This window comes from Lytechinus variegatus, chromosome 1 (genome assembly GCF_018143015.1).
Source record: "Lytechinus variegatus isolate NC3 chromosome 1, Lvar_3.0, whole genome shotgun sequence".
Lineage (NCBI taxonomy): Eukaryota > Metazoa > Echinodermata > Echinoidea > Temnopleuroida > Toxopneustidae > Lytechinus > Lytechinus variegatus.
The window spans coordinates 9,466,772-9,479,667 of NC_054740.1; positions in this window are offsets into that span (position 1 = coordinate 9,466,772).

Below are 12,896 nucleotides of genomic sequence, written 5' to 3' on the forward strand. Positions count from 1 at the left end.
TATGTACACACATGATGGAATGTTACAAGAATTTCTGTTCAATGTGTTTGGAGAGCAAGCAGCCTCACCCCTTCTTTTGAATGAAATTTTTTTGAAATCAACAAATCTAAAGGGCCGTCTATGTTGTCATTTCGTACTGGTCATGATTGCGTTTTATCAAATTTTCATCCGGGCCAACATCTAAAACATCCTACTGACAAAACCAGCATCAAGTTCAACATTTGATAAATTATCACCATCTGCATATCTGATCATCACATGTCAAGCCGTCGATGTGTAGGTTAAGGCCCTATCTCACCAACGGAGACGTCGCCGCGACAGTCTCCAACTTATCAGTCGCTGCAGTCGCGGAGACGTCTCGGAGACAAAAATGGCTTGCGCTCTCACCAAGGAGACGTCTCGATGGAACGTTTGAAAGATCATACACCTGACTTGGAGCAGGAGGAGGGATATCAGCACGCGTTCAGTCACGTGGTTCTGAAGTGGGTCAAACAGTAGATCCAACAGGTCTTCGCGATGTCTCTGAGACATCGCGGAGACATCGCGGCGACGTCTCAGCAGTCACGGATATCTTTAGTCTCCGAGACGTCGCAGCAACTGATGGAGACTTCTCGGAGACGTCACGGAGACTAGAAACAGTCTCCAAAAATATTAAACATGTTTAATCTTCTTGCGACTCCTCGGAGACTCTGTAATTTTCATGAGACGTCTCAGAGATGTCGCGGAGACGTCTCTGCAATTAGCAAAATTTGTAGTCGCGAACTAGTCGCAAACTAGTTTCAAGCCCAGTGAGATACCACCTTTAATGATACAATGTGATCATCGCACATAAAACATGAAGCTGTCTCTGTGTGAACACAATTGTAGGTGAATGGAATGATCATCGGACATAAAACATTAAGCCGTTTAGGTGTGAACGCAATGGTAGGTTAATGATACAATGAACTTGATATTCTACCATTCACGATAACAGACAAGGATCTTTGCACCCCGCAATGGTATAGCAATCAAGGGGATAGTCTCTAACACTAGACAGGGGGCCCCTATATTCCGCTAATGAACGTCGCAGACAATTTTTTTTTCATGACCAATTAATCTCACTCAGGCAGGGTGTCGGAATGCATCATATCTTGCATCCTCATATCCATGTTTGATTTTTCTCAAGGTCTCACATGAATGTTGTACTACATATTCAATCTCATGTTGCATTATCAATTCTGCAGATCGACCATTAAAAAACAAATAGGCCTGTAGACTTCAATATTGCACAGGGACAAACTTAAATGTTTTCAAATGATTTTTATATAGGCATAGGAATATATCCTCCAATGATCTTAAATGATAAACACATATTTTACTCATCAGCAAAACTAATTATTTTGGCTTGGCATGAAATTGGACAGATGTATATTTGGTTTCCAACTCTATCATCCCTGACCTAAATGATAAAAAAAATGAATGTATGTCTTCCATTTTTGTCAGGACTACATTGCATGTAATTTCTGTATCGCCACCAGAAAGAGCATGTGGAAAATCTGTTTCCTTCTTGTAAATGACACAATAATGTTGCAAGGCAATTATGTTCCTGAATTACTGTTTCGTAGACTACCTGGACGTATTCGTGCATAGGGGCTTGTAATTACAGCTAGTGGGATTAGGCTTTGCCCAAGGATAAGATGGCCTGATATTGGATTTCCCCAGTGATCTCGTTAGATACCTTAGGTGCTGAGATGAATAAATGTTCAGAAAATTACCCAACAGACGGTGAAATACGATCACCATCATGTTGAATGTATATATGAAGGAGAGAATCATTATAGCATTGGGAGCATTGGGTTAGCTTGCATCTGCCCAGCTGCTATCTCCACCTCATTCTGATCACATTTGTGGGAGGTTTATTGCAATTATTTATTCATTTACTGCCAAATTGCAGGTTGTATCATTTGGATTCTTCATTATGAAATTCATCAAGAATTTCTGCTAACAAGAAAGAAATCCTTGGATGTCACACAAACAAATACACTTTGATGCCACAAATGGATGAGATGTGATGTATGCACAATGCCTTCAAATGTTGTCACTTAATATTGTTATTATTTTATTTGGCACTTTGTCTAAATGCAAATCTAAAAGTCCTTTAATATCATCTCCTTATTACTCTGATTTGTGGCTTCCAGTATTTATGCTGTTGAAAAATATCCAAAAGAAAGAAAGATACCTATAATGTAATAGGCCTGGCTACAGAGTGAGATGGGTGACGTGGGGAGGAGCCCTGAAGTTTGGCCTTGTCTTTAACATAAATGGAAATTACCTAAAAGATTGGTATTCATAAACAAACAACACTGTAATCTAATCCACCACTACCCAACCTTGAAAATAAAATAACAAAATTAGGCAAGACCCTTTTCCGAAATGCATTATTGCATTCTTGACCATGGTATAGAGTACTTGGTGATGTATTAATGCCGCTCAGTATCAAAGGAACTGTGATGGTTTCCTCCTCCTTCAAGGCTGGCTACCAGAATGGACCATCTTTACCTGATGACCTGGTTTGACCTCCGAAAGTAGCTGGTCCAGCTGGATGAGTGAATCATGGAGGGGCAATACCCTCCCCTTTCTCCATTAGCCTGACTTCCAAACTGGTATACTTAAACATTTCCTTGTTACAAATGCCCTACATTTACAATTCTCAACATTGGACAATACGTAATATACATATTTTCCTATATTATGTCTGATTGAAGTACATTTATTCCTTATGATGTTTAGCTCAGCTTGGTACACAGGCCTGCTCATTTTGAAACTGAAAATAAATGGCTTTGGTATGGAAGACAGGCTACTCCACGAGGTTCTTCTAAACCTGAGAGGGGTCATTGGGCCTTACTCATTGGTTTCCCCCAATGGAGTCCACCATTCATACCTAATCTCGGAGTCGCAAGGAATCCAACAGGGACATTCCATTATTTCATATCTCTACTATTCAATAATTATAAACCCCAAGGGGCATGTTCTTCAAAATTTTATCGCTTTAGAAAGGCTTTGATGGTTAATAGTTTCTGGATTATTTTCAATGTGTACCATTCTTCTATTATGTAGCTTCACATTTTATATGATGGTTATATTCTGATGTATTTGTGCTCATTGGTCATACAGGGGGGGGGAGTGGTGATGAGTCTACAGGAAAATCTCCGAATACACTATGTCCAAAACTAGTTCTTGCTAGCAAATGCCTCTTCATTTTATATATCCCTCTTCAGATTCAGGAGCCTACATCATATGTTTTTTGTGGAAGCATTCTTTGCAAAATGATTGAATAAAGGGTCATTATCTATCAAAATTTGTTTAAAAGTTCACTAACCCTTGCTATGACAGGTGCATAATGGTAGTAAAAAGTGCAGAGTAGCACTAAAACTGTCCATGTCAATTTGATTGATACACCCAAACAGGCCATGGAGTAAGGTTAAAACCTTTCATTTACAAAGCAGTTTACACCCTCTCTGTCTAGTATCTTGCATATCTGACCATTCCATATTTTCATACAGCCGTACTTCAACAGCCTCTTGGCTTACGCTTGAATCTGATCAAGAAATCTCAGCATGCCGGGAGCTAAAAACAGTCCCTATCCCTCACTGAATTGTCCAATATAACCCAATCCTGCCTCCCTCTTCTTTAATTTCACTCCTATCTCCCAAACGAATCTTTACCCGAGACTAGCATCAAGCGCTGCCATACTCCCCTCTCTCTCTTGAGAGAAGCGAATATGAAACGCTAGCGACCCGCATAAATTGCATTTCAAGTTGGATGCGGCAGGCCTTGTCTGCGGGCGGTGGTGCAGTGAGCCGCAGATACCGTTCGTTCGTTGCTCCGGCCCACGTAAAGCCGTCTAGTTCACTGCCATAAATGTCTCATTTTGATGAATACAAAGCTACCTTGTATGAAATGATATTGCACTTCTGTTGAACCGGCTTTCTTTTATTGCCCAAGAACAATACCAGAAAAAAGGGGAAACGTGCATAAATCAATCCCGTTGTCTTTGGTCAGTATGAGAAAGATTGGCTATGCAGACAGGATGACGAATACTGCTGGTATTAAATAACTTTATACTAGCTTTCTTGCAAATGGGAAAAAAAAGGGTATCACAAGAAGTTTTTACAAGTAGATTAATACATAGGTCCTATAACATGCAAACTGCAAAGTAATAAACAAATAATTTAATAAATAACCCAATAAATGAATAGAATCCTATAAAAAAAGACACAAATCAACCATTTAAAAATCAGCTGTAAATTGCTAACTTCATCCAACCTGAATTTAAGGGATCATCATGCCATAATAATTGAAAATTATACAATTTATCAACAGGAAAAATTAAGTATGAAGTAGACCACAGAAAAAAAAAACCAAGATTGCCCCTGAGTAAAGTATGGCTTTCATATCTTGATCTACACAGGAAAATGCACTGCCTATGTTTCTGTAATAGGGAAGAGTATACTATGGTAAACTTTTTTTTCATAGGGGGAATCGTTGAAACTTAATAGCAAAGTTCATTGACCATACACTACACTAAAAAAATTTGTAGCCTACATCTAGAAACATTCACATGTAAAAATCTACCTACCGCAGTAAATAACCCTTACACACATGTATCTATCTAATTTGACACATTTTCCAATCAATAAAAAGCACTTGCATATCACCGTCGTCATATTAAAGAAGACTGTTATTGAATCTCAAAAGAGAATCAGATCATGGTAAATTAGGATATTTAGAACAGGAGACAAAGACAAACCATGTCACTGCATCAACCAGCGCCATGACGACACAGAGTAGACCCATGGAGGAGCATGCTGGGTGCTAGTTAAGACATAATGTACCCTGTTCACATTAGAATCTTATGCTATTTTAAAGTGATGCAAATGTCACTTATATCATGAAATAAAGCAGATCGGCAGAACCTGATTTTTTTTCTTTTCTCTTCCACGATCATAAGTCATTAAAATCTAGTCTAGTCTAGTCTTAATTATATATATCATGAATTATTTGGACCCTGAAAAAAGAAATCCATTACTTTTCAACTTCATTGTTGGTATTTCAAGATGAACTGGCAAAAAGGAATATTTATTCCTGAATTAAGTCATGCGAGATCCAACTCTCTATATTCTGTGTTAATTAGAACAATTACCTATAATTGTCCATCCAATACAAGAAATTCTCTTTATTCCTTTGTGCTACCTCTACTATCAAGCGAAGTTTGAAATCTGTGAGGAGGATCATCGCTGATAGATATATCCTACTCATCAATGCATTGAAGTCATTTCTCAGTTGGACGAACCATATTTCTAAGAATTCAGTTTGAATTGCAAAAAGTACACTACCCTATTCTCTTAATTCACCTTTCCATCTGAGACAGGGCTAATGTTCTTGATGTGAACTAAGAGCCAACGAATTCCCCAACTGCCATTTTAGCCAGTTGCTCTGTAGTCGCCCTGTCCCGTGGAGACTGACCGCGGAGAGAAATTTTTTTTTTTTTAAAGGCAAAGAAAAAGTTGGTTAAGATGACATCGAAAGGAATTATTTTTTCATTTCATTAACTCGGTTCTACTTCGATTTTTTTTTTCATTTATTTTTCTGTTTTACAGCATTTGCCCACACACATATAGAGACTCATATACATGTACAAAGAGACCATGGCACAGAGAAATAAAGATGTGATTGGGATAGGCCCTACTTGGGCAAGTTTGAATAATTCTAGGTCTATATATGGAGGAAGCATTGCAGGTATAAGTCTAACTGGATATATCTCAAAAGATTTCTTCGAGAAGTTTAAAGGATTTGAAATAACAGGAGGTGAACTAACAAATGCCCCATTTTGCTTGAAACATGTTCTATTTTTTCCATCAAACATATCAAAACCAAGCAATATCAGACTGTAAACAGATCAGACTTGTAAAAAATGAATGGTCTCCTCAGCCTTGACATGCATAAAACCTCTGAATACACGCACATGAACCACCAAAGCTATACCTCATCTGCACCAGTTTAACGACCGACCGATTGAGCTATGATTTAGATCAAACATATCAAACTAGCAATCCACACTGCAAGGATTATCTCATTAAGTCTGGGTGCTATGTCTGTGCTAATCACCTATAATCACTAAAAATACATCCGATCTTGAGAGGGAAACCCTCAAATTTCCACCCATTCCCACCCACCGTTTCTATTCCCTTCCGATTTTCATTGATAACTGTCCAATAGAGAAAGGGGTCGATGGCATCACCCGAACCTGATAAATAAATGGGTTTTCTTTGTGCATGGAGGACAGACATATTTCATTGCAGGAAACACACTTTGTTAATTTTCACTGGGCAATAAAATGAGTTCTTGAAGTCCACAGGAAATATCAGAGTCAATTTCATGACAATTTGATAAATCTGCTGGAACCTTGTAGTTCCACTGATTTGAATCCATGGACAATACAAGCAATGGTAAAATCTGTCCTATTCCAGCATAAGATGTTCTTGTTTATCAAAACACATTGATTTTAGTCATGAACTTGGTTGTGAAACTTAAATAATGCATCCAAAGTTCTAACTTTTTTGCAAGACTCTCATCACAATTAGGAGCACATATTGATTTTTCTAAGATAATCATGAGGCAATAGGCCTATTCATATTTCAATGAATATCAGAGTGGAACACTTTTGCTTCTTCCAAGATCAGTCAAACTAGAGAAATGTTTTTATGGTGATTTTTTCTTTTGTATTAAAATTTTTGACAGCCAAAAAAAATGAGATACTGTCAAAAAAGCAATGGATTTTTCTAATAAACAATGGAAGATTACTTCAATCACATACAATGATGAAAACATGATAAATTAGGCCTATATAGAGAATATACATTCAAAATACATTTCATGCCCTACCCCCCCCCCCCCTTCCACCATAAATACTGAATGATAATTGAATCCCGTTTTTTTGTTTTAAAATGAATGAGCCTACATGTAACTGTAGGTGGTGCTGCACTAGCCTGAGTTTGCTCAATCTCAAGATTTTAGCCCGATCGGCCCTCTTCGCGATTAATCTTGAGATTCAAGAATCCCCGTCACAAGAAGAGCGATTCCTGCTCGAGCGAGGCATTGATGCATTATGGTCTGATGCAGCGAAAAAATAATCACGAGTTCGTCTGCACCTGCGAATTAGCGGGATAATTTGTAAAATAGCACACTATTTTGCAAATAATCCCAAGTTGACTTGGGATTGCAATAGATTAATCCTACGAACTAGAGCGATAACTGTGTCTCCATTACAAATAAACTCAAGATTGTTCAGATCGGGATAATTTGCCGGATCAGAAATAGCACACTAATTTGAAAACTCGGGCTGGTGCAGACGCCCCTATAGTGAGTTGTGGGCTAACAAGACTGATTCTTCCTTTCTCTGAGCCCCATGATGTATGTTTGGAGTCAGTTAGTCTGAGCTCCCTGGGTAGATAGTTAGATGGAGGCATAACTAGCTAGACTCTCCAAGACATATGGCCACAAACTTCACGTTCACGGAGTAGGTAAATTGATTGGTAGTTCTCCATCGGCTCGGGGTTTTCTCATTCTCAAGCTTCTAGCCTGATCAGCACTTGCCGAGATAAATCTTGGATATCAAGAAACTCCAAATGCATTAGCAGTGGCGTAATCCACCAAAAAATTGAGGGGGTAGACATGGTATATCGGGCAAAATTTCTAAAAAGCTACAAGCAAACAAAGCAAGCGAAAAAAAATTTGACCTTTTTGAAGATTTTAAAACATTTTGACAATGTTCAGAAAAAATATAATTTCATTTATTGCCAAGGTCACATAACTTTTTTTTGGGGGGGGAGGGGGGTTCCATAGCCCCCAAGCCCACCTCCCCCATCTGTAAGTGACATTCAGGCTGATTTAGATGGTATATGATCAGTACATGCCAATTTTATTTCACCATCAGTTTCATCCTGGTTTTAAATCATGTGCCATTGAAAATACCTTGAAATCAATAAGTACTGATTAAAATCGCCAATTTTCCAAGAGATTCTAAACAGTGGTAAATTCTGATAATCAAAAGCTTAATCGTGTTTGATTGATTCTGAGAGCAGGAAAAAAAATTGTTACACAATGATGCATTTTGTAAAGCAGAAACTTCAAAATGATTCTGAGCTTTGTCAACCAAACCATATCACAAGAAAATCAGGAATGAGGAGTATAATACCCAATGATAACTTGAATGAATCTTTATTAGTCTAGCCTGACAAAATTAGACCATTGGTAATCAGTATTCATGTCAATTTTCCTTTCGCTATGATAATGCTACAGATCCCTCTCTGTATTTACACTATGACTTTTTTAGTGATAACCCTTTTTTTTTTTTGCTTGTCAAAATTTTTACCTGTGTCCATCCCAAATTTCAGGTTGACCCCCCCCCCCCTTAAATTTTTTTTGGCTTCCGCCGCCAATGATTCTACGAAATCACTAATCAAACATGAATGCTAACAGTTGAATTCCACACTATTTTATCTATTCTTAACATCTCACAGACATAACATCACCAATTCTATCTACAGAATTGATCAGAAATTGGAGATCATTAGATTACATCCCTTTACAGTTCATCCTTTTGTTTTCAAAACTTAACCCTAGAGTAATTTTCCCATTATCTCACCATGATGATAGATTATAAAGACATTCTATAAGAGCAATGCACATTTGACCTAATAATATTTTCTGAAAGAGGAATAATATTTTTGATAGAGGCAAAATATTTTCCATAGCGGCTCTCTTTGAACTGACATGTTTTCTCAACAGCATATCTCCATATCACAACATGAATACACCAGCACTTTCTATAAAGGTCTTACAGGGTTAGCTCTGGTCCGGATTTTTTTTTTCAATATTCTCGTTTCTCATTTGATATCACATTGTATTGAATGAAATAAGCTCCATAGAAATGTAATAAAATCAATACTGAAGAGAATGTTGGTACCTTTCTAACACAAAGGCTGGACAATGTGAAAAAAACATTGTGAAAATATGAAAAATGCTCATTCTAAAAGATACTATTTGCCCATACATCAATTTGTATCAAATCTATCAAGAATGACTTCGGAAGAAAATACTCCCAATTTATTCCCAATTCTATAAATTCTGAGAAGCCAGAATGTGTAGCATAGAGAGTTAAAAAAAAACTGGCTTACAAACAAGCACACAAAATATAAGGTGAATCATGTTTACCCTATAGGCCTACTGTTAATAATTTTTTTTAGATGGGTTGTCAATAACTTTGTACTGTAATAGAAAAATACATCTAATCTGAAATTCTTACATGACAACCAACATCAAACATACATAGCATACATCTGTACTGCATTTCTGGAATGGCAATATGCATGCCCCGCATATTGTCTTTCATGTCGGTTAATTAACCCTGATGTACAGGCACTCCCACCATTACCCTGACAATGACCATTACGTCAGGCAGATTAATAAACAAACGTCCGGTGTGTTGCATCGTGTATACGTTTAATTAAAACCTATAATACTGCTCTATCATTTAGCCTACTACTGTCTTCTCTCATTGTAAGACCATTTGATTGAAGAGATGTCAACGGCTGGACCTTATTTCAAATCTATATAATTTGTTGGGTTTTTTTATGCATTTTATCAAATTTTCTCAATACACCAATGAAACAACTTCAACGTAAGGAGCGGTCAAAATAATTTTGTTCTCTCTTGATTCTCATATGCCTATCCATGACTTCCCTCATCCTTTTCTCCAAATCTTGTAATTCTGTGTCTCATCCTCTCCTCCTACCCTTCTCTTCTTTCAACCCCTTCACCCCCCCCCTCCCCATCCTCCTACCCTCATCCTCAACCTACTCATCAACCCCCACCCTTCCTTCTCTTTCTCCTCCCCTTCATTCATGATCCCCTCCTCTTCTTCCTCATTTTTCTCATTTTTCTCCTCATTATCCCTTCCTCCTCCCCATTCTCTGTCCCTTCCAGTTTCAATCCCTGACCTCTCCCCTCCTTTCCCCATCTCCCCTGACATGAATCCCAAGCTTGCTTCTTCACCATAACCGACATTTTCTCCTCCTTGAGGAGATAACATCTTCACCTCCTTTTCAACTCGACATCCTTACTCCCCCTCTCCCCTACCTCCTCATCTATTCTCTCCTTATAATTACATCCTATACATGAATCACAAGCTTGTTTCTTCACCATTAGTCATTACTGAGGATTTCTTCTCCTTGAGGAGCTTACACCTTCATTCATCTCTTTTTCAGCTCCACTCCCCCTCCCCTAACCCTATATTCTCCCCCCCCCCCTTCTCGTATTGAATCCCATGCTTGTTTCTTCACCATTACTGAGGCTTTCTCCTCCTTGAGGAGCTTCAATGTTCATCTCCTTTTCAGCTCAGACAGGGAGCAGGTATGTCAACAAGGGACCAAAGCAACGGATTTACAGGCTTTGGGATTACACAACTACTTCCGTTGGTTGGTTGCTGCGGCTACCAATCGCAACTATGCTCTTACCCCTAAACATAGCCGGATGACAACTGGGTATCCTCTAAGTGAAATACGTTCATACCGAAGCATATCCTTTAGAACTTGGGCCCGTTTTATAAAAGTTACTATTGCATGTAGCTTTGCTATCCAATTGTAACTACCCTGAAATCTGTGACTCTGATTGGCTGTTTAACATTGTAACCATGGTAACTTCCAGTAGATGGCAAAATCAATATAATCTTCCATGTGATACCCTAATTAGCCTAACCGCTCTTAATGTTAATCATTAGTAAATATTTATGTTCTTACTAATGTGAATAAAAATACAGGTGAGGTCCATTTATTGTTACAATGTAGGTTCCCTTTATATAGGCCGACAAAATCGTAAGAATGGACTGAGAATCAGCAAGGGTGCACAATATTTCTGAACATCCTTCCTCAGCGCCTCTGCATAAATCATTTGGGCTGTTATGAAATGTTTACTGTTATCAGAATCTGGAAGAGGCCTCCAGAAGAGTTGAACAAAGATTGCATCTTTTTCTGATCCATGCTACTAATCTGCAGGGAACTTGCATCCATCTCATGATAAGAGCTGACAAATCCTGACAAAAACAGAAGTATCTCATAAGAAACTCAAATCAGACAATCTTAGGAAATGATCTATAATTGTCTAAGTTGCATGTTGTTTCTCCTGGGCTCCATAACACCATGGAGGTAGAAAGTAACACAAAGGTTTGTGATGAATTGCTCATATGAAAGAACCGCACTGACTGGTTCCCGGTCAGTATTTCAAACATAGTGCGCATGCAACGATAATCTTGATTGGCCATTGGTATTTAGTGATTGATTGCAAACCTTTGTGTTACGGAGCCCAGGCCACCATAAGCTCATCCAGAAGAGGAATCCCACTAGTATTAAACAAACCCAGACTTCAACTCTCCTAGTTGTCCAATTTTAAGATTGCTTTTATCTGGTAAAATCAATAGTCATATTCATAACCTTTCTGATGGCAATTTTTTTAGAAATATAAGAGAATGAGAAATTTCTCTCACTTCTCAGCTTTTTAGATTTAAATGCTGATAATGTGAACATTGAACGTTTTGTTCTTACAGCCGTGCAAAGGAGGGAGCGAGCACTGATAATTCATTCACATCTCGCTAGTACACATGGGCATGGTAAGATTTGCCTGGAGGTTGGGCTGTGCATACTAATGCCTGGCTTGACCCCTTGAGGAGCGGGAGGAAACTAGTCCTACCTGTGAAGATATTTGGTGTGCACTTTGCTTCCTGCCAGGTGCGTGATTCTACACACATTGTGTGGTTCTCAGGAGGGGATGAGGATGAGGGGTAGTTGAGATGGTGGGGAGAGGGTGGGGAAACAGTGGGGACACGGTTGGGAGATGGTGGGGAGGGTGGGGGATGGTGGGGGAAAAGATGGGGAGAAGGTGGGAAGAGGGAAAGACAGTGAAGAGATGGATTGGGACTAGAGAGGGGATGGGAAAACAATGGAAAACACAAATGTATGAAGAGAGAACGAGAATGTGAGATAAATATAATCTCATAAGGATATAAGGATAAATATAATCTCAAACAAGAAAAATAGGCCTACTTATTAAAAATTCCATCTACATGTATGATCATTATTGATATTAAAATTCCACTCCTATAGTCTTTTGTAGGCCTAGCTTTAGACTTTCGAATGTCATCTCTCAATGTGTTACAGTGGGTATACAAGTTATAAGCTCCATCTCCGCAATATAACGACAAATCGTGAAACCAAATCTCATGAATCAATGGTGAATGTAATACTGTTTTCCAATCAGCCAGATGAGAGTTATAACACGTCTGAATGCGTGCAACGTGTGATAACAAGGCTCCAGCTGCAACACCTAGGGGTATAAAGTGCAATGGTGGAGGACATGATTCTAATAATGACAATGTGTATAAGAGCAGAGTGCAGTTGCCATGGCAATACAAGACATGGGTCCTAAACTAATGAATCTTGCTTGTTCTTGAAAATTTAGAAGAGGAACGCATTAGTGCTAACCAATATAAATATATAGTCGAATGCTGAAAATTTCCATGACTGATTGAATCAGTAAAAGTTGAAGTTACAGTCTCAGGCATTTTTCCTGCAATGTTTTCATCTAGCATAAAAATATCACAAGTCAACAAAAAATTTTCATAAATGCGCAAATGATATCAATGTCACTTTCACAGTGAGTTCCACTCACACATTTGTCACTTTCCCCTCGAATCCACCCAGAATAGATGAAGTGACTGTCATTCCTACGTACAGTGAAATATTCATTTTTTTTTAAATATGAAGATATGACTTTGAATTGACATTGTCATGTCCTTTTTTATT